Source organism: Callorhinus ursinus, unplaced genomic scaffold (assembly GCF_003265705.2).
Source record: "Callorhinus ursinus isolate GAN/ISIS: 27379988/994484 unplaced genomic scaffold, GSC_fseal_2.0 scaffold1, whole genome shotgun sequence".
Classification (NCBI taxonomy): Eukaryota; Metazoa; Chordata; class Mammalia; order Carnivora; family Otariidae; genus Callorhinus; species Callorhinus ursinus.
Genome location: NW_027397063.1, coordinates 79,479,055 through 79,501,040, shown reverse-complemented (window position 1 = coordinate 79,501,040; position 21,986 = coordinate 79,479,055). Strand labels below are relative to the sequence as shown.

The 21,986-nt window shown below is 40.6% G+C and overlaps 1 pseudogene; it reads right to left on the bottom strand.

Annotated features, from left to right (window-relative positions):
- Positions 1-354: 354 nt before the first annotated feature.
- Positions 355-616, bottom strand: LOC112822104 (dynein light chain 1, cytoplasmic-like; annotated as a pseudogene).
- Positions 617-21,986: the final 21,370 nt, after the last annotated feature.

Genomic DNA, 21,986 nt, shown 5'->3' with positions numbered 1-21,986 from the left:
AACCATGGCAGGGTTTTCCCCTAGAGTCGAAAGGCACCAGTTTCTGTTGTTTTGTTTTGCTTCTCCAAGAGATTTTTTTTTCTTTTTTGAAAGGAATGGATTTTGAGGAGAAAAAACAAGAGGCAGAGAGGCATGGAATAGAAAACAAATACAAATGGAAGCTGTTTTGCTAATTTTTCTATAAACACCATAAATTCGTACAGAGAATGCCCTGTACAAAACAACACAATAAAGGTTCAAAGATCAAGGCGTTCCCTTAGACGAGGTCGAAGACTTCAGTCTCTGGTATTTGAAAGGTAGGCTTTAGTCCTTGTTTTTGGACCGATCCCTGGGTGTGTGACACAGTCCGTAACTTTAACCAGGTTGGAACAGAAGCATGGCCACCTGGCCCAGGTGAAAGTAGATGAAGCGTTTGGTTCCGTGTGTCACGTGACTACCGCAGTTCCTCCACACGTTGCAGCGACATTTGGGGTTGTACTTCTTATCAAACTCCTGAATATGGGCCGCAGTGGTCTTCTCTATATTCCTCCAATGCCTGGGTAATACACTCCACCAAGTCCCGTTGCATTTTCTCGGGCATATGGCCATTTTTGATCCCAGCTTTTCGGTGGCACATGGCTAACTTGGGGCGGGGGGCGGGTGGCCAACTGAAATAGTGTCCTGGGGGAGCAGCTGGCGATGCTCAGACTCCGCAGGTGTAGCCATCCCTACCAAAGCCCTGGCCCATCTCTGAAATGCACCAGTTTTTTGTTTATTAGCTCTACACCTTGACCCACTAGATGTTAATATTTTTGTAAAGAGGTCACACAGAAAGAGTTCTGGCTATCCTCATTACATTTTACATCGTGTATGCATTATATACACAAAAGTACCTATGTTTCTGCACTTGTTTTTTTAGTGCATCCTCCCCTACTAGAATGTAAGCTCCGCAACAGCACAACCTTATTTTATTTACTAATGTATTCTACTGGGCCTAGAACAGTGCCTGGCACTTAGTGAATATTCATTGCTCACTATGAATAAATTAGCAAAATAATAATGTTGTTTTAAGGCAATATAGTATATTGGCTGATAGCCCAGGTTTTAAAGAAAAACCACTCAGAAGCTGAAATGGTGGCCCCCTTTTCTATCTTCCGTCTGTTGGATTTTTGTCATGGTTCTTAATTTGTGTAAGTCTCAGTTTACCTCTCTACTAAATAGGGATAACAACACCACGGTAGCTAGAATAATTAAATGGGCAAATGTTTATACGTTATTTGGCACAAAATGTATAACAATTAATATTATGACATTATTATTAAGTCGTATCATGCAAACAAGAGATTTCTCAGAAATTTAATAAAGGCATTAAGGAGTTTTATCTTCACTGTGCATGCTAAGAGCTCTTCCTTCCCCATCATCCTTATCAACCCCGATCTACATCAGACCTACAAAATTCTCCACTTCCACCAAGAGCTTGTTCCAAGCTGGTATCCATGAAGCTTTAGCATTCAGAGTCATAGACCCTTAGGGCTGGTAGGAGTTTCAGTGATATTTAAGAAGTCACTATTCTGGAAATCTCTAACCATGCTCTGAAGCATTTAAATAGTTCAGAACTCCCTGGAGAGTTTGTAAGTGTTTTAATTTATATTACAGCTGATATCGTATTTCATTACCTGCCAGGGAACCATTTTGAATGTACAGGAAAATATCTACCCATGAGCACTTCTGTTAGAATGTTAGGCGAGCAATAGATTTCAACATTAAGGAACTCTATTATCTAGTGTCACATGAGGCCCACAAGTGGTGGTGTTGTTGCTGATCCACAGCTGGACAATATCATGAAGAGCCTGTCCACAATGCTGTTTTATCTCAAGGCTGGTTCCTTTCATGGCCTTAGGATGCTTCCAATACAAGTCTGGGCCGCATGGCATGCTATTCACATTCAGTGGGAGAGAGAGAATGGTTCCCAGAAGGATCCTAGGAGGGGGAGAAGGATTTTCTCATAAAGCCCTGAAAAACCATTTTTCTTGGCTCATTGGTCAAAATACTAAAACATATCCATTCTCAAACTGGCTGACTCCAAAATTAATCGGATTGGCTTAAAGTCTTAGATCATGTTCCTTCCCTGGAGCCAAACTGAGGCAGCTTCCTCTGAATCTCATGGGCTGCATGAAGGAGGAAAGTCGACCTGAACAAAAATCCAGGATTATTAGAAAGGAAAAAAGAGGCAGGGCAGGCAGCTAAAAGTTCCCACTCTAATGAGCACACAGATATATAGTGGTCTGGTCTGGGAGCATAAATGTCAGTATGCTGGATTGTTCCTGGTTTAAAAAAAAAAAATTCAGGGTTTTTTTTTTAAGGAGACATTTTCTGGCAGTCCACATACAAAGAATCCAATATGCTTCTACCGAAATGCCGCATGTTTAGGTTTATTATGACATAAAACTTCTGTGTACTTTTACTGAACAAGATATAGTTCAGGCAATAGGAATACAGGTTAAGTTAAAACTCTGAGTACAAGTGCCTATTGCTTTTCTGGGTTTCAGTTTCCCTACCTGTTAAATGGAAGGTGGACTGGGTGAGTTCAGAGGTTTTTCCCAACTACATTCTGTGTGTTTTACTCCATATCCACTGACATCACCAAGAGAATATACTTAACAATTTGCATATGTTTTTATTCATCGTTCAAGTAAGTATTGACCTCTTATTATATGGACTCTACTTGGTATAGAACCAACAAGGCTAACACAGAGTGAGGCAAGTTCTTGCCTTCCAGAACCTTCAGTGGGGAGAAAAAGCAGATAGAAGAAAAGGTTAGAAGACAGGGCAACAAACAGTAGCAAGGCAAGCTCAGAGTGGAACAGAGGAGGCTTGTCCTGGGCAGGAGGCGTGAGGCGAGGCGCAGATTAGACTCAAGCCCCACCTGGGAGAACAGGTGTGATCTAGAAGATGGAACAAAATACAGAAGCGGGGGATAAGCACACACTGCCGGTCAGCAATGGGCTTCATATGTTTATGAAACTATGAGCAGAGAAGACGGTTCTGATGATGGACAACATTGATGATGCCGGGGTGAGCGCTGCAGGTTACTGTGACCTACCACAGGCAGTAGTAACAGTGTTTCATATCGTCTTCACAATAACTCTAAGAAAGAGGTGTCGGCATCTACATTTTCCCCTCAGTTTATCCTGCTCAAAGTAAAAAAAAAAAGTGGAGACTCTCTGATTAGAAGACAAGTCCCTGTAACTTCAAAGAGCACACTGCCTTTACCACACCAACCCACCCTCCTCAGCACCCCCATGAGCCTGGAATCAGGAAGTCAGAAAATCAGGCTATACCTCAGTTTATACAGGAGGGCCAATTTAGAAAACCAAAAACATTCATGGCAAGGCTACATCTTCTTTCATACAAATGAGAATAGTTTTACTGATCTCACACCAAGGGGCGCCTTCAGGTGGAGAAGGATGTATAGTTTCAAATTTTCAAATTTCACAGGATTGAGGGGCTCTGTTGAAAGTCATGCAGTCCCTGGGTTGCTGGCTGTTGTGGGAGGGATGCACCGCTTGGAGAGAACACGAAAGATTCCTCACTGCCCTCCCACCCTTCACGTCCACCATACAGCCACCTCGTCACCTACAGGGCAACACTGCCAGGGGTATTCAGTTCAACTCAACATCTATTTGGGGATCTCATGATGGTTTCTGGGGTCCAGGCAGACCGTGACATGCACCAACTCCCTCATCACAGGATCCCTGTCTATCATAGGAAGCACACAAATCTATCACAGGAAGCTCACTATCATCACAGGATACCGTGACTATCACAAAGCACACAGACACACACCAGCTCCATCATCCAGTCAGCACTGTTCAAATGGAAATGAAGTTCCTACCATGCTGCTCTCATTTCCAGACATACTCCCCAGGAAGTCATGTACCAGGACTGTTGAACTTCCTTCACCAGCCACCGTTCCGTCCCCTACAATTGTAAAAAATGCCTTTTGATCTGTGACCTGCATTTGAAAACTGACATCTGGTGGTTAGGGTGGTAATTAGGCATCATTTAAAAGTTATTTCTGCCTTGTTAACTGAGTTACTCTGTGATCAAATTATGGGATAATTTAGAGGAATTCAGGCATATTGATTGTATAATCCATAATGTGTGTAATTAATAACTACCCCCTAAAAGCTCTGTGTGAGAAATTGTAAGGATTCATATTAGACAAAAAGTCAAGGTTTGAATGGTGCTTTCTTCTCAATGCCTTTCATTAACTACACATAATAGGGAAAGCTTTCAAAGGAGATGAAATCAAGTTTCGATGCCAGAATGTATTGACACCTTTGCACAACTTAGATCCCTAGCGGCCACAGACTGGTGTCACTTGGGAATCAATCTTCTTGCATTGGGTGCTTAAAGCATCATTTCTCTGGGATTGCACATCTTTGGGGGGACTCTGGCTGCTGGCCTCTTACAGTTTCACTCACCATTTGTGAGTTACAAAGGGGGCCCCACCCTGGCGGTGAGGAAGCCAACCTTGCAGGCTGGTCGGTCTTAAGTTGCTGGGGCCAGCAACTTAATTAGCACAGGCTGTTTCTACCTGTGCCTCAGTAACACCAACAAAATTTCTATTGGTTTTAGTAAAGGTGACAAGGGTTAGATCTCTGTATCCTGCTATTTACTGGTATACTGTGCCCCCAAGAAAGACGCACACATACACACACAGACATTATTTATTCTTAACTAAGATTCCTGCCCCAGACTCCTTTCTGTTCTCCTACTCTATGAATTGGACCGAACCTTCTGTGAGCCAGAAGGACAACTTGAGCTCTGTACTGCAGGCAAGCAAGATACCTGTTCAGTGGCTCCTTTGTATTCGCCCACTTTAGTGCTGTCAGGCCTTCAAAGAACCTAGGTGCCTGCACAGGAGCCCTGAGGAGTAGACAGCTGAACTCATAAAAGAAGAGATGTGCTAATTCAAAGAGAAGAGTCTGCCTGGCCCATTTGTATATCAAAGGAAATGTGATCTTGTTTAGTATTTACATGCAGGCTGGTTGGGCACTGGCATCAATTTATCATCCTTTTTCTCCATCTACTAATGTACCACTTGGTGGGATGATGACGTTGTAGGAACTGGTGTTTGTTGAGCTTAGGACTCTGCTGAGTGCTTCACATGCACTGTTTTATTTAATCATCAAAACAACTCAGTAAGAGAAGTGCCATTGCCATCCCCAATTTACAGAGAAGAACCTGTTGAATGGAGGCTTCGGTAAGCTACCCAAAGCCCACAGCTGGGATGTGGTGGAGTCGCCAGGTCTCTCTGTGCCTCAAGGACGCACCCAGCCTTGTGCTTCCCTAAGAATTCCATTCTCCTGGACAAAAATGAGAGTTCCTCCTCCTTAGAGAAAGAATCAGGGAGAGATAAAGAGGTCTGAAGAGAAAGGAAGACACTGACAACATGAAAAAAAAAGACAAGATCATAAGAAGGAAAGACAGCCATGAGGAATCTTCAGTGGTGAGGGAAGCCAAAGACATCTTTGAAGTAAAGATGGCTACTGCTCAGTTGTGAATTGTTTCTCGTGCTGTGCTCTGTTCTGATATAACGCCTTGTATTAGTTTCCTAGGGCTGCCCCCATCACAAATTACCACAGATTGGGTGTTTTAAACCACAGAAATTTATTTTCTCACACTTTTGGAGGCTAGAAGTCTGAAATGAGAGTGTCAAGCGGGTTGATTTCTCCTGAGGCCTATTTCCTTGGCTGGTAGACGGTCATCTTCCTCTCTGTATCCTCACATGGTCATTTTTGCTGGGCATGCCTGTGTCCTAATCTCTTCTTATAATAACATCAGTCCTATTGGATTAAGGTCCACACCAATGATGTTGTTTAAATTTAATTACCTCTTTAAAAACCCTACCTTCAAATACAGTCACTTTCTAAGGTAATGGAGGTTAAGACTTCAATATATGAGTGGGGGGGGAATAATTCAGCCCATAATATACACATACGCACACAACTCTTTACCTCTAAATTTTCAGTAGAAGTTGATTAGGTAGACCGTCTTGGAAAGAGAAAACTGGTAGAAAATTAAAAGCAAAATTGCCTTCCATAATTGATGAAAAAACAGAAGGGAAGACACAGGCCAAGAAATCAGATTCAGGGCAACAAACAGGAATTTAGCATAGCAGGAAACCAAAGGAAGACCTGCTAGGAAGTTTAGACCCCCTGCCCCTGCTTCCTAGAGATACAGGAACTCCCAATTACATGTGAGATGGGCCGTGAGTATATTTGGTTTGTTTGTGAGTATTAAAGGAATGATAACTCCTGAAGGCTGGATATCTTTGGGTGGCTTAGTGATGAATGGTACAACAATTTTTCAGTTAATTACCATCAAATCCCAACCTACTTAAATCAGATGTCAAGCAACGCTTTGTGATAGAAATGTAATCCAAATATTTATCTCTCGATTGTATTTATCTTTTGATTATCTCTTGATTACCAGCCCAGTTTATCATCCCTCACTTTAAAACAGAAACTAGAAAGGATGTCATGTGTAGAGGAGAGAACAGTGGGCATTTCCTTGGATGCAGGCAGCACAGTAATTCAAAATCAAATGTGCAGCTGGCCAGGAGATGAATCCAAGTGACTCACAAAAGCACTTTGGCTCAATCCTGGGTAATGGAATTTTAAGACAGAAATAAAATTATTAAATCTCATAGCAGTTCACAACCAACATTTTCAATTAAAAATCACTGGGTCCTCCCAACCTTAAATAAGGCTATAAGGCTATTAGATAAGTTTAGCTAATAAATGGAGCTCCTTCATACTTACGAAAGTATCCTAAGTGATTTTGAAGGGACATATCTGCTGACAGTGCAGAGGGAGAAATCAACCCTCTCGTTCTATTTCTGGGTGGAATGGCTTGCTGGTGGGGCTAACAGTACCGCTGTGCCAGCATGGGGCCATCTGCCAGCTGGTCAGTACAGCTGGGGAGCATACACACCCTGAGTCCTGTATCACAAGTCTCAGCTGGTCACCGACAAGGCAGCCATGCCAAAGGCATATCTGGCAATTTGGTTACACTAAAATTTGATTGTGTGTGTGTGTGTGTGTGTGTGTGTGTGTGTGTGTGTGTGTGAATCTATGTAGGTTTGATGATACAAACCAATAGAGTTTTTTGGCAATTGTTTTTCAGGCTGACAGTAAGCAACACAAATGCTCATATTAAGTTTCTCATCTTTTTGGAATCATGTGGAGAGCAAATAAGGAAAATGAAGGACAGCCAGAAAAAGAAGAAAGATAAATGAGATATTTTATAATACATTAAGGTGTGAGGAGTGGCACCGCACTTATACTAAAATACACACGTACACGTATGCGTACATGCATACACAAACACATATACACACATTGGGGCTACTGGGAGTGAAGAGAAGAGATTTAAACTCCAGTTCACCCAATGCAAATCAAGGCATTCTATCTTTATTGTTTGCTCCCAAAAGTTACAATCTGGGCAGTATGACAAGAATTATGCAGACATAAAAATAGGAAGCTAAAATAAGGGAATAGAATTAGTGCCTGAAAACCTTAAAAAAACAAAATATTCATATCTTAAGGGGAATATGCAGGACGTGTTAGGGAAATACTGGAAAACACAAAATAGCAATTTTTTAAAAACCCAGATCCATGGGGTGCCTGGGTGGCTCAGTCAGTTGGGTGTCCAACTCTTGGTTTCAGCTCAGGTCATGATCTCATGGGTTGGGGATCGAGCCCTGCATTGGACTCTGCACTCAACGGGGAGTCTACATGAAGATTCTCTCCCTCTACCCCACCCCCCACTCACACATGCTCTCTCTCTCTCATAAATAAAATCTTGAAAAAAAAAAACCCATATCCATAATAACAAAATGGGAGGTTATGTAGCTAAGTGATATATTTCTATGAACAAAAAAAATTCCAAAGATGGTAATCTTGACATGGATATCATCTTATGGGGGAGGAAAAATAATTTTTCCTCTACCCTCTACCCTTCTAGATTCTTGGCTGAGACACCTCTGTGATAAGAAGGCAGATTAACAGAAGAAAACCAAACAAGTTTAATAACAACTATGTCTCCTATATGCATGAGAGATACCCAGGAAAACTGAGTAACTCGTTGAAATGGCCCAGGCCATCACCTTAAATAATGTCTCCAGGTGAAGACAAAAGAAGATATTGGCGGGTTAGGAAGACATTTATGGGAGGTTACCAGGTCACAGAAAACAAGGATATGGTTGTTATGCAAATTCCTCAGTGCCTTCCCCTTTGATAAGAGTTTCTACAGACTTGGTCAACCCCCTCTTCCTGGTACAGAGGGAGATACCCTTAGAAATGGAGATTTCAGTTATACATGTAAGTGTCTCTTACAAAGGGGTAACTTCCACTGTGTCTGTTGTTTCTTAAAAACTAAACAGCCTCAGGGCACCAGGGTGGCTCAGTCGGTTAAGTGTCTGACTTCAGCTCAGATCATGATCCCAGGGTGCTGGGATCAAGACCTGCATCAGGCTCCCTGCTGAGCAGGGAGCCTGCTTCTCCCTCTCCCCTTCTCCCTGCTTCTGTGCACTCTCTCTCTCTGTCAGATAAATAAAATGTTTTTAAAAAATAAAATAAATAAACAGCCTAAAATAATCCTTATGCCTAAGAGGCATATTTTGAGGTGGTATATTCTTCTCCCCCTCAATCCATAATAATTATGATTCTTCTAGTAGTAAGGAATAAATACTAACTTGGGCTAGATTCAGAGACACCTATGAAAGAGGGAGGGAGGAAGGGAAGGAGGGAGGAGAAAAGAGAGAGAGAGAAGGACAATAGAAGGATTCTGTGCTGTTCCAGGGGCTTCTTTGGCAATTTCCAATAGTGCATTGATTTTTAACCTTGATTACATAATAGAATCACATGGGTGAAAGGGTTCAGAACAAGTTTCCCCAGAATGTGTTACTTTGGCATGTGGACTATTTTGAGGCAATCAAGATCCAGCAGATTCGAGAAAACCTTTTAACTCTCCCTTAAACTACCTAAAAGAATTTAGAGAGGGGACCTGGCCCAGAAAGAGATCTATTACCAATAGATAACTTTTCTTTTTTAAAACTGAATGACCTATCTGTATGGCAGAACAAAAATCTAATTACCATACATCTGCTCTTCTTATGGCCCTATGAGTCACCCACCTCCCCACTGAAGTCCCAGGCCGCTATCCCATTCCTTAGCTCAAGATGGCATATAAGCCTCAACTGCCCAGTTTATCCTTGAGTTTCATTTTCTTTGTGGAGGATTAAATTTGTTTTTCTCTTATTAATCTGTCCTATGTTAATTTGATTATTAGACTAGCCAAAGAATTAAGAAGGGTAGAATAAAGTTTTCATGGGAGGAGTTAAGATGGCAGAAGAGTAGGGGGACCCTAAGCTTGCCTTGTCCCTTGAACACAGCTAAATAGTTATCAAATCATTCTGAACACCTAAAGAATCAACCGGAGATCTGAGAGAACAAAAAGTGCAAGTCTACAAGTAAAAAAGTGACCACCTTTTGGAAGATTCTTTAAACAAGCAGACCAGAGGGTGCCTGGGTAGCTCAGTCATTAAAGCGTCTGCCTTCAGCTCAGGTGGCAATCCCAGGGTCCTGGGATCAAGCCCCACATCAGGCTCCCTGCTAGGCAGGAGGCCTGCTTCTCCCTCTCCCATTCCCCCGCTTGTGTTCCCTCTCTCGCTGTGTCTCTGTCAAATAAAATAAACTAAATAAACAAAAGAAATAAACAAGCAGACCAAAACACACCCAAGATCTAGGGGGGTTTTGGGGGGTTTTGTTTTATTGGTTTTTTTTTTTTCTCTTCTAGACAAAATGATGAGATATAGAAATTCACCCCAAAAGAAAGAACAGGAAGTAGGACTCATGGCCAGGGATTTAATCAATACAGATATAAGTAAGATGTTTGAACTAGATTTTAAAACAATGATTATAAGGATACTAGCTGGGCTTGAAAAAAGCACAGAAGACATTAGAGAATGTCTTACTACAGAGATAAAAGAAATGAAATCTAGTCAGGCCAAAATTTAAAATTCTAGAACCAAGATAAATCAATGAATAATAAACACAAAGAAACTCATTGATAATAATACAATAATAGTAGGGGACTTTAACACCCACTTACAACAATGGACAGATCAGCTGAGCAGGAAATCAACAAGGAAACAATGGCTTTGAAATATCCTGGACTGGATGGACTTAACAGATATATTCAGAACATTTCATCCTAAAGCAGCAGAATACACATTCTTTTCGAGTGCACATTGAACATTCTCCAGAATAGATCACATACTGGGTCACAAACCAGCCCTCAACAAGTACAAAAAGATCAAGATCATACCAAGCATATTTTCAGACCACAACGTTATGAAACTTGAAGTCAACCACAAGAAAAAAATTTGGAAGACCTCAAATACAGAGGTTGAAGAACATCCTACTAAAGAATGAATGGGTTAACCAGGAAATTAAAGATTAAATAAAAAAATATATGGAAGCAAATGAAAATGAAAACACAACAGTCCAAACCTGCAGCAAAGGAAGTCCTAAGAGGGGGATATATTGCAATACAAACCTACAAGAAGCAAAAAAAGTCTCAAATACTCAACCCAACCTTACACCTAATGGAGCTAGAAAAGGAACAGCAAATAAAGCCTAAAACCAGCAGAAGGGAAATAATAAAGATTAGAGCAGAAATAAATGATATAGAAACAAACAAACCAAAAAACCCATCAAAACAGATCAATGAAACTAAGAGCAAGTTCTTTGAAAGAATGAATAAAATAGATAAACCCCTAGCCAGACTTATCAGAAAGAAAAGAGAAAAGACCCAAAAGACCCAAATAGATAAAATCACAAATGAAAGAAGAGGAGCGATCACAACCAACACAAAGAAATACAAACAATTATAAGGGAATACTATGAAAAATTATATGCCAACAAACTGGGCAATTTGGAAGAAATAGACAAATTCCTAGAAACTTACAAATTACCAAAACTAAAACAGGTATAGAAAATTTGAACAGACCCATAACCAGCAAAGACATTGAATAGGTAATCAAAAATCTCCCAAGAAACAAAAGTCCTGGCCCAGATGGCTTCCCAGGGGAATTCTACCAGACATTTAAGGAAGAGTTAATATGTATTCTTCTCAAACTGTTCCAAAAAATGGAAGTGACATACCATGTCAATAAAATAAAGGATAAGAACCATGTGATCCTGTCAATAGATGCAGAAAAAGCACTTGACAAAATACAGCATCCTTTCTCAATAAAAACCCACAACAAAGTAGGCCCAGATGGAACATACCTCAACATCATAAAGGCCATATACAAAAGACCCACAGCTGATATCCTCAATGGGGAAAAACTGAAAGCCTTTCCCCTATGGTCAGAAACAAGACAAAGATGTCCACTCTCACCATTACTATTTAACATAGTACTGGAAATCTTAGTCTCAGCAATCAGACAACAAAAAGAAATAAAAGGCATCCAAATCGGCAAGGAAGATGTCAAACTTTCACTATTTGCAGATGACATGATACCCTTCGTAGAAAACCCAAAAGACTCACCAAAAAATTGCTAGAACTAACACATGAATTCAGCAAAGTCACAGGATATAAAATCAACTTACAGAAATCTGTTGCATTTCTATACACCAATAATGAAGCAGCAGAAAAAGAAGTCAAGGAATCAATCCCATTTGCAATTGCACCAAAACAATAAGATACCTAGGAATAAACCTAACTAAAGAGGTAAAAGAGCTGTACTCTGAAAACTATAGAACACAAATGAAAGAAATTGAAGAGGAACAAAGAAATGGAAAAGCATTCCACGATCATGGATTGGAAGAACAAATATTGTTAAAAAGCAATCTACACATTTAATGCAATCCCTGTCAAAATACCACCAGCATTTTTCACAGAGCTAGAACAAACAACTCTAAAACTTGTATGGAACCACAAAAGACCCCAAATACCCAAAGCAATTCTGAAAAAGAAAAACAAAACTGGAAGTATCACAATTCTGGATTTCAAGCTATATTACAAAGCTGTAGTCATCAAGACAGTATGGTACTGGCACAAAAAACAGACACACAGATCAATGGAACAGAATAAAAAAACCCAGAAATGGACCCACAGGTATATGGTCAACTAATCTTTCACAAAGCAGGAAAGAATATCCAATGGAAAAAAAGCCTCTTGGACAAATGGTGGATAGAAAACTGGACAGCAACATGCAGAAGAATGAAACTGGACCATTTTCTTACACCATACACAAAAATAGACTCAAAATAGATGAAAGACCTAAATGTGACAAAGGAAACCATCAAAATCCTAGAGAAGAACACAGTCAGCAACCTCTTCGATCTCAACTACAGCAACTTCTTACTAGACACATCGCTGGAGGCAAGGGAAACAAAAGCAAAAATGAACAATGGGACTTCATCAAGATAGAAATCTTCTGCACGGTGAAGGAAACAATCAACAAAACTAAAAGGCAGCTTACAAAATGGGAGAATATATTTACAAATGACATATCTGATAAAGGGTTAGTATCCAAAATCTATAGAGAACTTATCAAACTCAACACCCAAAAAACAAAAAATCCTATTAAAAAATGGGCAGAAGACATGAATAGACACTTTCCCAAGGAAGACACCTAGATGGCAGACACATGAAAAGATGCTCAATGTCACTCATTATCAGGGAAATACAAATCAAAACCATAGTGAAATACCATCTCACACCTGTCAGAATGGCTAAAATTAACAACACAAGAAACAACAGCTGTTGGTGAGGCTGTAGAGAAAGGGGAACTCTCTTGCACTGTTGGTGGGAATGAAAACTGATGAACAGTATGGAGGTTCCTCAAAAAACTAACAATAGAGCTATGCTATGATCCAGCAATTGAACTACTAGGTATTTACACAAAGGATACAAAAATACAGATTCAAATGGGTACATGCACATAGCAGCATTATCAACAATAGCCAAACTATGGAGAGAGACCAAATGTCCATCAACTAATGAATGGATGAAGAAGAGGTGGTATATATATATATATATATATATATATATATATATATATATATATGCAATAGAATATCACTCAGCCATCAAAATAATGAAATCTTGCCATTTGCAATAAGGTGGATGGAGCTAGAATGTATTATGCTAAGCAAAATAAGTAATTCAGAGAAAGACAAATACCATATGATTTCACTCCTATGTGGAATTTAAGAAATAAAACAGATGAACATATGGGAAGGGAGAAAAAGGGAGAGAGGGAAACAAACCATAAGAGACGCTTATTTATTTTTTTTATGTTATGTTAGTCACCATACAATACATCATTAGTTTTTGATGTAGTGTTCCATGATTCACTGTTTTCATGTAACACCCAGTGCTCCATGCAGTACGTGCCCTCCTTAATACCCATCACCAGGCTAACCCATTCCCCCACGCCCTCCCCTCTAAAACCCTCAGTTTGTTTCTCAGAGTCCATAGTCTCTCATGGTTCATCTCCCCCTCTGATTTCCCCCCTTCACTTTTCCCTTCCTTCTCCTAATGTCCTCCATGCTGTTCCTTATGTTCCACAAATAAGTGAAACCATATGATAATTGACTTTCTCTACTTAACTTATTTCACTTAGCATAATCTCCTCCAGTTCCATCCATGTTGATGTAAATGTTGGGTATTCATCCTTTCTGATGGCTGAGTAATATTCCATTGTATATATGGACCACATCTTCTTTATCCATTTGTCTGTTGAAGAGCATCTCGGCTCCTTCCAGTTTAGCTATTATGGACATTGCTGCTATGAACATTGGGGTGCATGTGACCCTTATTTTCACTACATCTGTATCTTTGGGGTAAATACCCAGTAGTGTAGTTGCTGGGTCACAGGGTAGCTCTATTTTTAACTTTTTGAGGAACCTCCACACTGTTTTCCAAAGTGGCTGAACCAATTTGCATTCCCACCAACAGTGTAAGAGGGTTCCCTTTTTCCACAACTTCCCCAACATTTGTTGTTTCTTGCCTTGTCAATTTTTGCCATTCTAACTGGTGTAAGTGGTATCTCAATGTGGTTTTGATTTGAATTTCCCTGATGGTTAATGATGATGAACATTTTTTCATGTGTCTGTTAGCCATTTGTATGTCTTCTTTGAAGAAGTGTCTGTTCATGTCTTCTGCCCATTTCTTGACTTGATTATTTGTTTTTTGGGTGTTGAGTTTGAGAAGTTCTTTATAGATCTTGGATACCAGCCCTTTATCTGTAGTGTCATTTGCAAATATCTTCTCCCATTCCATGGGTTGCCTCTTTGTTTTGTTGACTGTTTCCTTTGCTGTGCAGAGGCTTTTTATCTCGATGAAGTCTCAAAAGTTCATTTTCACTTTTGTTTTCCTTGCCTTTGGAGACGTATCTTGAAAGAAGTTGCTGTGGCCAATGTCAAAGAGGTTGTTGACTATGTTCTCCTCTAGGATTTTGATGGATTCCTGTCTCACATTGAGGTCTTTCATCCATTTAGATTTTATCTTTGTGTATGGTGTAAGCAAATGGTCGTTTCATTCTTCTGTATAGAGCTGTCCAATTTTTCCAGCACCCTTTATTGAAGAGACTGTCTTTTTTCCAATGGATATTTTTTCCTGCTTTGTCAAAGGTTAGTTGACCATAGAGTTGAGGGTCCACATCTGGGCTCTTTATTCTGTCCCATTGATTTATGCATCTGTTTTTCTGCCATGCTGTCCTGGTGACCACAGCTTTGTAGTATAACTTGAAATCAGGCAACATGATGCCCCCAGCTTTGTTTTTCTTTTTCAACATTTCCTTGGCGATTTGGGGTCTTTTCTGGTTCCATACAAGTTTTATGATTCTTTGTTCCAGCACTTTGAAAAATGCCATTGGTATTTTGATCAGGATGGCGTTGAAAGTATAGATTGCTCTGGGCAGCATAGACATTTTAACAATGTTCATTCTTTGATCCATGAGCATTGAATGTTTTTCCATCTTTTTGTGTCTTCTTCAATTTCTTTTGTAAGTGTTCTGTAGTTTCTAGAGTATAGATCCTTCACCTCTTTGGTTAGGTTTATTCCAAGGTATCCTATGGTTTTTGGTGCTACTGTAAGTGGAACCAATTCCCTAATTTCTCTTTCTACATTACACTGTTAATGTGTAGGAAAGCAACTGATTTCTCTGTATTGATTTTGTATCCTGCCACATTACTGAATTGCTATATGAGTTCTAGTAATTTAGGGGTGGAGTCTTTCGGGTTTTCCACATAAAGTATCATGTCATCTGCGAAAAGAGAGAGTTTGGCTTCTCCTTTGACAATTTGAATACCTTTTATTTCTTTTTGTTGTCTGATTGCTGTTGCTAGGACTTCTAGTACTATGTTGAACAACAGTGGCGAGAGTGGGCATCCCTGTCGTGTTCCTAATCTTAAGGGAAAGGCTCTCAGCTTTTCCCCATTGAGAATGATAGTCACTGTGGGCTTTTCATAGATGGTTTTTATGAAACTGAGGAATATTCCCTCTATCCCTAAACTCTGAAGAGTTATAATCACGAAAGGATGCCGTATTTTGTCAAATGCTTTTTCTGCATCAATTGAGATGACCATATGGTTCTTCTCCCTCCTCTTATTAATGTGTTCTATCACATTGATTTGTGAATGTTGAACCACCCTTGCAGCCCAGGGATAAATACAACCGGGTCATGATGAATAATCCTTTTACTGTACTGTTGGATCCTATTAGCTAGGATCTTGTTGAGAATTTTGGCATCCATATTCATCAGAGCTATTGGTCTGAAATTCTCCTTTTTGATGGGGTCTTTCCCTGGCTTTGGGATCAAGGTAATGCTGGCCTCATAGAATGAGTCTGGAAGTTTTCCTTCTGTTTCTATTTTTTGAAACAGCTTCAGGAGAATAAGTATTACTTCTTCTTTGAATGTTTGGTAGAATTCCCCAGGGAATCCATCAGGCCCTGGACTCTTGTTTTTTGGGAGGTTTTTGATCACTGCTTCAATCTCATTACTGGTTATTGGTCTATTCAGGTTGTCAATTTCTTCCTGTTTCAGTCTTGGTAGTTTACAGGTTTTCAGGAAGGTATCCATTTCTTCCAGGTTGCCTAATTTATTGGCATATAGTTATTGATAATAATTTCTGATAATTGTTTCTATTTCCTTGCTGTTAGTCATGATCTCTCCCCTTTCATTCATAATTTTATTAATTTGGGTCCTTTCTCTTTTCTTTTGGTAAGTCTGGCCAGCGGTTTATCAATCTTATTAATTCTTTCAAAGAACCAGCTTCTAGTTTTGTTGAACTGCTCTACTGTATTTCTGGTTTCCAATTCATTGATCTCTGCTCTAATCTTAATTATTTCTCTTCTCATGCGTGGCTTAGGCTTCATTTGTTGATTTTTCTCCAGTTCTTTAAGGTGTAAAGTTAGTTGGTGAATTTGGGATTTTTCTATTTTTTTGAGTGAGGCTTAGATGGCTATGTATTTCCTCCTTAAAACTGCCTTTGCAGTATCCCATAGGTTTTGGACCAATGTATTTTCGTTCTCATTGGTTTCCATGAATTGTTTAAGTTCTTTTTTGCTTTCCTGGTTGACCCAAACATTCTTAAGCAGGATGGTCTTTAGCTTCTGAGTGTTTGAATTTCTTCCAAGTTTTTCTTGTTATTGAGTTCCAGTTTCAAAGCACTGTGGTCTGAGAATATGCAGGGAATAATCTCAATCTTTTGGTATTGACTGAGACCTGATTTGTGACCCAATATATGGAAGAAACTCTTAAAGGGAGAGAACAAACAGGGTTGATGGAGGGAGATGGGTGGGGGATGGGCTAAATGGATGATGGGTATTAAGGAGAGCACTTACTGTGATGAGTACTGAGTATTGTATGTAAGTGATGAGTTACTGAATTCTACTCCTAAAACCAATATTGCACTGTATGTTAGCTAACTAAAATTTAAATAAAAATTAAAAAAAGGAAAGTTTGCCTCCCCAACATGGGTAAATTTGAAACCCAAGCAATGCAAAGACTCTACTCAAACAAATTACATTAGAATCCCTGGGGATGGAGTCCATGAATAAGTATACTTAAAAAGCTCCCCAGGGGTGCCAGGGTGGCTCAGTTGGTTAAGTGTCTGCTTTCAGCTTGGGTCATGATTCTGGGGTCCTGGGATAGAGCCCCACATTGGCCTCCCTGCTCAGCGGGGAGCCTGCTTCTCCTTCTCCCTCTACTGCTCTCCCTGTTTGTGCTCACTCCCACGCTCTCTCTCTCTGTGTCAAATACATAAATGAAATCTTAAAAAAAAAAAAAAAAAAAAGCTCTCTAGCAGATCTCAATGTATAGCCAGGATTGAGAACTATTCTTTTGGAATGTTGGCATTAACATCACTCAATCTGAATGACTCTCAGGTCCATTGTTTTTAGTTTAAATTTGTAAAATTTCCAGAAGAGAGAATATAAATGACCCGGTTTACATTCAGAGGATACTACTGAAAAAAATTAGCTATTGCCAAGAAAGCAAAGTCATATTGGGGATGGCAGCTGGGACCCCGTGCCTATGGATCAGAGCATGTTGAACTGGGAGCTGGGCAGCCACTCAGAGTGTGTCCATTATACCGCCCCTGAGTGTGATGGGAAGCTTCATGCTTAACTAATTCTCCCTTCTTCCCTAGAACATACAGATAAAATGGCAGCACAGAGTCCAGACTCCAGCAGGGCAGCCTGGATGAGTCCAGGATGTTTCATGCACCCTACCCAGTGCATTTATTCATTCAAACACCAACATCACCCAACAAGAGTTCTGCATTAATGAATATATAAGAATGGCTTGTTATTATTGTAACAAAGCCAAGTCTCTGCTTCTGTTTACTTTATAAATGTATGTGAAACAGGAGTTTAAACAATAAAAGAAAAGCTTCTCTTAACGAGATAAGGATTTCCCAAACTTACCTACACTTAACAGACCCTCTTTTTTCTTAATAAGTAACACAAAGATGAACTTCATTCTGCATTTAATCCTAACACGAACTTGGAATTAAAGAAGTTCGAACGAACTTCTTTTAATGTAATAAACAGCTATCCCAGCTATGACACAGATATAAAAGGAAAGCACATTAGTGGAATAATGTGTGGAATAACCTATTAGTCAAAAACATTATAGGTACTTCCAAACACAAGCTTATGGAAAATTCCTAGAAGTATCCAGCACCAGGGAAAATTGGAAATCAGGGTGCTGCTTTCCAGATAGCCACTGTTTTTAATGGGTGACCAAAACTCAAAGAGATCATTAAGCATCTCAAGATAGAATGTGATGGAGAGGCAGAATAAGTTGGGTACGTGAGTCACAACAGCCCACAGCAAGTTTGCATCAGGATCCCAGCCCTGCCCCCGGAGGCTCCACCCAGCAGCCGTGGGATGAGCTGCTCAGTCTCCTTCACAACACCCTTGAATCCCAAACACACGAGAGTCTAGGTGTCATGAAGGAACAACTATACATTCATACCGCTTACAATGTGGTTGGAGAGAGGAGATAAAATAATGGAGACCTAAAGTGCCAGACAAAATATATAATGATTGTCCCACAGCAATGCAGAGTTATCTTAGTTTGGGCTCCTCCAGAAGCTGAATTTGAGAAAAGGTATTCAAGCCCAAGTACTTTGAGAGGTGCAGAAAAACAGCAGTATGGGATGGTAACTGAGATGGGGATGAGAAGGCAGACAATAAAGGACATGCCCACAAGCAAGTTTTCCCTACCAGCAGTTGGGGCTCAACCCCAATCTGGGAACCTGTGAAGGACACCCGTTAGGATTATGCCACCCACAGTGAGGGAGGGGGGCATTTATACAGCAACTCTCATCAGTCATCAGTTGAGGTTTGCTGTGGGGGAAACAGGTGTTAATACCTGGGAATTCAGGCCCGCTGGGCATGTGGGCACACTGGCTGCAGCAGTCAGGAAAAGTCCTCAGCAAGTGAGACGTGTTCTGGGAATTGCATGCAGTTCACCTATGATGACATGATAACACTTGAAAGGATAGCGTGGGCACTGACAGCCACTGCTACAAAGTGGAGTGGCATGGCATGCCTGGGTGGCTTAGTCAGTTGAGCGTCCCACTCTTGATTTTGGCTCAGGTCATGATCTCGGGGTCATGAGATTGAGCCCTGCTTCCTTCTGGGCTCTGCGCTCAGCAAGGAGTCTGCTTGAGATTCTCTCTCTCCCTCTCCCTCTGCCCCTCCCCACTGCTCTCTCTCTCTCCAAAATAATAAATAAATAAATCTTTAAAAAAAAATGTGGAGTGGCAAATTAGGCACCACGGATAGCGCACTAAATGTGACCCAAGGATACCAATGTTTGAGGCCAAGATCAATAATACCTACTCCTGGGCGCCTGGGTGGCTCAGTTGGTCAAGCGACTGCCTTCGGCTCGGGTCGTGATCCTGGAGTCCTGGGATAGAGTCCCAGGATCGAGTCCCGCATCGGGCTCCCTGCTCGGCAGGGAGTCTGCTTCTCCCTCTGACCCAACCCCCTCTTATGCTCTCTCTCTCTCATTCTCTCTCTCAAATAAATAAATAAAATCTTAAAAAAATAATAATACCTACTCCTGGGGGTGTTGTGAGAAACAGATGCAAATAGATGAACACTCTATCAGACAAAGCACAATTTGCATGGTAGCTAAAATCATCAACTGACAATTTTCAGAACTGAAGTACTATACCCAGTACTGGAAAAGGACATAGCCTTTGGAGTCACAGTCTTAGGTTCAAGTCCCAGATCTACAACTTCCTGACTATAGGACCTTGATTCAATGACTTTAAAATCTCTTTATTTATCAAATGGGACCAATTAAGAACACCTAACTCATAATGTTGCTGTGGGATTAAAGGCCCTTAAGCATGTAAACCATCTAAGACAATGCCCAACAAATGGTACAATCCAAATGTTATCCATCATTATCATCATCTTCCATATCACCATTAAATAGAAATCTATATTAGGTCAGACTGCCATAAACAAAAACCTTAAACTGGGTAGGAAATATATTTTCCCACAGATCTGGAGACTGGGAAATTCAAGAGCTGGGTGCTGGGCAATTCAGTTTCTGGTGAGAGCTGTCTTCCTGGCTTACAGATGGCTGCCTTCTTGCTGTGTCCTCACATGGCAGAGATAGAGGGAGCTCTCTCTCTCTCTCTCTTCCTCTTCCTATAAGGCCACTAATCCTATCATGAGGCACCACGATTACGACCTATTCTAACCCTAATTGTGTCACAAAGGCCCCACCTCTAAATACTATCACCTTGGGGATTGGTTCATTAACATATGAATAGGAGGGGGAATACAAACATTCATAATAAAATGTCTGAATGTCTACATAAAGTGAACACTAATACGGTAAATTCTGTAACAGTTATTCTCCATTGATGCATATTAAAAGGTAGTGTACAATGATAATAAATGGATGGTTAGAATAACAGAAAGAGAGAAGATTAGAAGGCAATGAGTGGAGATCATGGAGTGATTAAAAAATCTTTTTTCATTTTATGTTACTCCGTTTCCAGGTCACCTAAAAGCAAATGTTCAGTGTTTTCTCCTTGTACACGGTATTGTCTGTGTCGCTTGCTAGTGGACAGCTAAATTACACTAGCAAACAAATGCAACCAGGAGAGTACAGTGTGTGCGAAACTGAAACCAATTCCTATTATGGCAAACCACTTTTTTTTAATGTTTGCTTCTCCGCTCTAGTAAATAGGACATAGAGAACATAATTGAATATTTGATGATTGAAAATCTTTCAGTGTCTGTGGGTTCTCATCAGTTCTCATCACACAGCCTGTAGGTGTACTTGTGGGATAGCAACAGATTGGACAGAATCGTTAATGGCCTTAAGATACTCCCAGAGGCTTTGTTTTGTCTTTGCCCTTTAAAAAAATAAATACTTGGTATCAGTTTGGTAAAGATTTTGTGAATTTTTTCTATCTGATTGAGTTTAGGGGGATTTTGTTTACTGCTCTCTGAATGAAATGAGCTCTCCCTTTCTCTGCACACAGAGCGGGAAAGGATGAGAGGCTCTCTCATCATCTCCCTGAGCATATGGGGACTAGATACGTTCTAGACCTGGAGAGGGGATTAGTGTGCCCAGCCTCTTGTCCAGCTATGGAGCCTATAGGCATTCATCTAGGGGAATCTCCTCCTAGATATGTTCTGAGTCCTTCAGTGAAGACTTGTTCATATGATCCATGCCCACCCCACTCCAACGGGCTCTGCTCTGGCCTCTCTTCCTTTTCCCAATTTTGCCCTTACATAAGGGCCTCTCCTAAAGCAATGAGACATCCCAGGATGCAGTTCCTCATGACCTATCCTGTACAATCTCCTACCAGCTATATTCCAGAGTTCTGGAAGTTGTAGTCTGCAGATGGACCTCTGAATGGATATCAGAAAGGAGGAGTCTTAGGGGAAGTGTGGGAGATTTGGGAGACAGGTCACAGACATTTCTTGTTCAGAAGATGATTCCTATGCAAATGAAAACACCTACCTGATTCATGGACTGGGGAGGACTCTGAGTCCAGAGTCAAGGGCCATCATTGGCCTTCATCAAAGTTTTCTCCTCTCTCTATAATATTCTGGTTCAGTGGGTGGATGGAGTTTGCAAAGCAATTGAATGCTTTTCAAATTGAATCCCAACCATGTTGCAGGAATAATTATCTAGCTGGACTCAACTATTTTTGTTTTCTTCTCAGTTTATAGCTTTGGTGCCAGCTTTTTTGTGGTTATTTGTGGTATTTTTTTTAAAGATTTTATTTATTTATTTGACAGAGAGAGAGAGAGAGCACAAGCAAGGGGAGGGGCAGGCAGGGGGAGAGGGGGAACCAGGCTCCCTGCTCAGCAAGGAGCCCGATGCAGCTCTCGATCCCAGGACCCTGGGATCATGACCTGAGCCGAAGGCGGAT